General features: G+C 40.2%; 1 long non-coding RNA gene across 1 annotated transcript; it reads left to right on the top strand.

The window, feature by feature from the left end:
- Positions 1 to 489: 489 nt before the first annotated feature.
- Positions 490 to 5,270, top strand: LOC140194746 (uncharacterized). The gene is made up of 3 exons (XR_011885285.1): positions 490 to 531; positions 2,250 to 2,320; positions 5,200 to 5,270. It is a non-coding gene; the product is annotated as an uncharacterized lncRNA (long non-coding RNA).
- Positions 5,271 to 5,482: the final 212 nt, after the last annotated feature.

Genomic DNA, 5,482 nt, shown 5'->3' with positions numbered 1-5,482 from the left:
ATACTAATTTGTCAATTTTATATTAAGTGCTTTATGATTGTGGCTATGATATAATGTCACTTATTTGTTATGTCTACAGGCTATGGATGAAAAGAATTTGTATAAGGCATTTTGACTATGATTTCCATGCTGCAGGGACCAGGCTGTTTACTGCTCACTGAAAGGAACTGTACAAAGGTTAAATTGCAAGATCCTTCAATTCCCAATGTAATTTCTAATGTAAACAGAGAAAGTCTGAATTTGTGCCCTTGTCTCCAATAATATGTATACCGCTCGGGATACGGTTGGGGAAGGGCGGACTACCTACCAGGGAGAAGCTGCAGCAACATGAAATCTGGCATTGAGTCTGTCTCTGTGACTCAGAAGGGAAAGGGGAGAAAAAGAGAGCGGTAGTGATAGGGGATTCCATAATTAGAGGAGCTGGCTGCAGACTCTGTGGATGTGAAAGAGACACTAAGACAGTATGCTGCTTCACAGATGCCGGGGTCACTGATGTCTCAGATCTGGTCCACAGCATTCTAAAGGGGGAGAGTGAGTAGTCCGAAGCTGTGGTACATGGAGTATTGGTATCAATGAGATAGTTAGGAAAAGGAAGGAGGTTCTGAAGAGAGAATAAAGGGAGTTAGATAGAAAACTGAAAAGCAACACTTCTAGGCTAGTAATCTCTGGATTGCTGCCACGCCACATGCCAGTGAGGATAAGAACAGGATGATTTGGCAGGTGAATGTGTGTCTGAAGAATTGGTGCAGGGGACAGGGTTTTAGGTTTCTGGATCATTGGGATCTCTTCTGGGGAAGATATGAAGTGTACAAAAAGGATATCTTACACCTGAACCCAAGACCTTGATGGCGTTTTGTGCTACTTGGAGGCACATGACAAAATAGGCCAAGGTCAGCAGTAGGAACTTGGTAACCTACCTCAATGACTATAATCCAGTAGTACTTACATCCACCGTGATGAAGTGATTTCAGAGGCTGGTGATGAAACACATCATTTCCTACCTGAGAAGTGACTTGGATGCGTATCGGCACAACAGATCCACAACGGATGATATCTCATTGGCTTTCCACTCAACCCTGGACCATCCGGACAGCAAAGGTGCATACGTCAGCTCAGCATTCAATACTATCCTCCCCTCAAAACTAATCAATAAGCTGCAAGACCTTGGCTTCAATACCTCCTTGTGAAATTGGATCCTTGATTTCCTCACTTTCAGAACGCAGTCAGTTCAGATTGGCAACCACATTTTCTCCATAATCTCCATCGGCCCAGGTGCAGCAAGAGGCTTTGTGCTTAGCCCCCTGCTCAACTCACTTTTCACTTATGAACATGTGGCTAAGTATAGCCCCAATGCCATTTCAGGTTTTTTGATGACACTACTGTCATGGCCAAATCAAAGGTGGTGACAAATCAGCATACAGGAGGGAGATTGAAAATCTGCCTGAGTGGTGCCACAACAGCATCCTCTTACTCAATGCCAACAAGGCCAAGGAGCTGATTATTGCTTCAGGAGGAGGAAACCAGAGCTCCATGAGCCAGTCCTCATCAGGGGATCAAAGGTGGAGAGGATCAGCAGCTTGAAATTCCTCAATGTTATCATTTCAGAGAACCAGTCCTGGGCTCAGCATTTATGAAGTGCAATTATGAAGAAAGCACGGCAGTGCCTCTACTTCTTTAGAAGTTTGCAAAGATTCAGCATGACATCTAATACGTCGGCAAACTTCTATAGATATATGGTGAGGAGTATATATTGACTGGCTGCATCACAGCCTGGTATGAGAACACAAATGCCCTTGAATGGAAAATCCTACAAAATATAGTGGATATGTCCCAGTCCATCATGGGGAAAGCCCTCCCCACCATTGTGCACATCTACATGGAGTACCGTCACAGGAAAATAGCATCCATCATCAGGGACCGCCACCATCCAGGTCATGTTCTCTTCTCACTGCTTCTATCAGGAAGAAGGTACAGGAGCTTCAGGACTCACACTAGGTTCAGGAACAGTTATTACCCCTCAACCATCAGGATCTAGAACCAGTGGGGATAACTTCGTTCAACCTCACTCGCCCCGTCTCTGAACTGTTCCCACACCCTATCGACTCACTTTTAAGAACTCTTCGTCTGATGTTCTCAATATTTATTGTTTGCTTAGTTATTTATTTATTATTATTATTAACAATTTTCTCTTTTGTATTTGCACTGTTTGTTGTACTTTGCACATCGGTTGTTTCTTTTTCACCCTGCAGGCAGCAATCTTTATTGATTTTATTATGGCTATTGGATTCACTGAGTATGCCTGCAGGAAAATGAATCTCAGGTTTGTATATGGCAACATATATGTACTTTGATAATAAATTTACTTTGAACTATGAACTTTGTTGTCCATAAGGGGAAATCTTCCCTGACAAACCTGTTGGAATCCTTTCAGAAAATAGCAGGCAGGATAGACAAAGGATGAGAGTCAATGGATGTTATTTATTTGGATTTTCAGAAGTCCTTTGATAAAGTGATAAACATGAAGCTGATAAGAGTCCGAAGTCTTACAGGGAAGAGACTAGCATGGATAGAAGACTAGCTAACTGGCAGGAGCCAAATATTGAGAATAAATGGAGCCGTTTATGGTAGGCTGCCAGCGACTAGTGGTATGCAGCAGGGTTTGATATTGGATCCGTTTCTTTTCACTTTATATGTCAATGATTTGGATGAAGGAATTGATTGCTTTGTGGCCAAGTTTGTGGACAATATGAAGATAGGTGGAGGAGCAGGTAGTGTTGAAGAAACAGGTTGTCTGCTGAAAAAAAAAATTGGGAGAAAGGGCAGGAAGTAGCAGATGGAATTTATTGTAGGAAAGTGTATGGTCATGCACTTTGGTAGAAATAATAAAGGCATAGACTATTTTCCAAATGGGGAGAAAATTCAAAACTCAGATTTGCAGAAGGACTTGGGAGTCCTCATGCAGGATTCCCTAAAGGTTAACTTGCAGACTGAGTCGATGGTAATGAAGGCAAATGCAATTTTAGCATTCATTTTGAGAGGACAGAAATGGAGAAGCAAGGTTGTGATGCTGAGGCCTTATAAGGCATTGGTCAGACAGCACTTGGAGTATTGTAAGCAGTTTTGGGCCCCTTATTTAAGAAAGTATGTGCTGGTGTTGGAGAGGATACAGTGGAGGTTCATGTGAATATTCTCAGGAATGAAAGGGTTAACATATAAGGAGCATTTGATGACACTGGGCCTGTACTTACTGGAGTTTAGAAGAACGAGGGGGTCTCATTGAAACCTTCTGAATATTGAAAGGCCCAGATAGACTGGATGAGAAGAGGATGTTTCCTATGGTTGAGGTTTCTAGAATCCTAGAGCAAAGCCACAAATTAGAGGTACATCATTTAGAATAGAGATGAGGAGAAATTTCTTTAGCCGGAGGGTGGTGAGTCTGTAGACTTCATTGCCACAGATGGCTATGCAGGCCAAGTTATTGTGTATATATAAAGGGGAAGTTGCTAAGTTCTTGATTAATTAGTGCTTCAAAAGATATGTGAGAAGGCAGAAAAATGGGGTTGAAAATGGGATAATAAATCAGGCACAATAGGCTGAATGGCCTAATTCTGATCCAATGTCTTATGATCCTAAGAAGCTGAGAAAGTGATGCAATCTTCAAGTGTATGTCAGTGTGAAGGTACTTTTGAGAACTGGATATATTAGGTGGTATTATCTTGATATGTTGTACTGCAGTTAGTTAGCTGCGAGTTACTGACTTCAATAAAGAATGTTCTGTTGATAGTTTTATCTCTGTTATTTGCCTATGTCAGCAATAACACAACAGTGCAGATACTCCAAATAATTTCATGAAGTAGAAAAGGAAATACTTCAAAATTTAGGGCTATAGAAAGTAGAAAGTAGATAAGGTTATGTCAGCTCCTCTCTCTCTCATTTGTTTCCACTCTTCTTCAATATTCCTCTCCATGTTTCACTTCATTTCTACTTCCCTTTTTGTCCTTTCCCTAGGCAAGCCCATTTCACATTCCCTTCTCCAGCATCTGAACCACCTAAATCCATCATTCTTTCTTTTGTACATCTCTTCTCATGTTCTTTCTTTCATCTTTTCTTTAACTTTATTGCAACAGGTCACTTGATTCTTCATTACGTATTCTTACAGAACTGTAGCATCAACATTAAGCAAGGGATGTGAATGCCATAAAAACAAGAGCAGTTCACCTTAAAGTCCCACACCACCAGGTTTATAAACAGTTATTACCTTTCAACCACCAGCCTCTTGAATCATTGAGGATAATTTCACTCACTTGAACACTGAACTGGCTCCACAATGTATCAACGCAGTTTCAAGGCATCTACAACTTAGGTTCTCAGTATTATTTATTTACTTATTTATTTATGTGGAGAGGATGTTTCCTATAGTGGGTGAGTCTAGGAGGAGAGGGCATAGCGTCAGAGTAGAGGGATGCCCATTTAGAACAGAGATGAGAAGGAATTTCTTTAACCAGAAGGTGGTGGATCTGCGAAACCATTCCCATGGACAGCTGTACAGGCAGTAGTGCATTTAGTATTTCAGTAATATTTGAGTAATCTTGTAAATACATTGTTTGATTAAGCATTCTTGTTCATTTCAGTAATTCATAACAGGTTATATGTATAAATACTTGAATTGCAAATGTCATCATGCTACTGCTATAGTGAACTTGAAGTTAGACCCACATATTGGACTCTCGTGTCTTCCTCTCAATTAGTTTAATGTTTTGAAGATACAAAACTAATAGAGGCCAAGACAAAAAGTATATTTAAAGTGGAGTTTGATAGGTTCTTGATTATTCAGGTTGTCAAAGGTTGCAGGGAGAAGGCTGGAGATTAAGATTGAGAGGGATAATAAATCAGCCAATGTGGAATAGCGAGAGGCTTGATTCTGCTCCTACGTCTTATGGTCTGATAGTAGTGCTGTTATATTTGTAACTTCACAGACTGTCTTCTTTTGCACTTTCTCTGTCAGTCTTTGTCGATATGTGTTTTTTATTGGTTTTGTTGCATTCCTTTGTTCTTTTGTGAACACTTGCAAAAACATAAATCTCAGGGTAGTATATGGTAACATATACATACTTTGATAGTAAATTTACTTTCAACTTTGAAAAGTAGCATTGCAATATTTTGTGATTTTATGTTTCTTCTTTACTGATTCTATTTCAGTTGGCCCAAGCACTGAAGAAGTTCTTCTGGATCCTGAGAAGCACTCCAACAACAGAAATTCTGAAATCAAACATAACTGCAGTCTGAGGTTTTGATTATAAACATGATGCTGCCTAATATTGATAGTTCACAGCTCTCTGAATTACCTGAAGCAAAACTTGCAGGGCTACCTCCCAGTGAAGAACTCTATTATGGTGCTCCAGGGCCCCCTGTAGTTTTATGATGGGATTTTATATTATTATTAGTGTTTAAAACTACAGGTAAACTTGAGTGAGTCTAATGT

The sequence above is a fragment of the Mobula birostris genome, chromosome 3 (assembly GCF_030028105.1).
Source record: "Mobula birostris isolate sMobBir1 chromosome 3, sMobBir1.hap1, whole genome shotgun sequence".
Lineage (NCBI taxonomy): Eukaryota > Metazoa > Chordata > Chondrichthyes > Myliobatiformes > Myliobatidae > Mobula > Mobula birostris.
The sequence above is the reverse complement of the archived record's forward strand: the minus strand, read 5'-3'. Positions and strand labels throughout refer to the sequence as shown.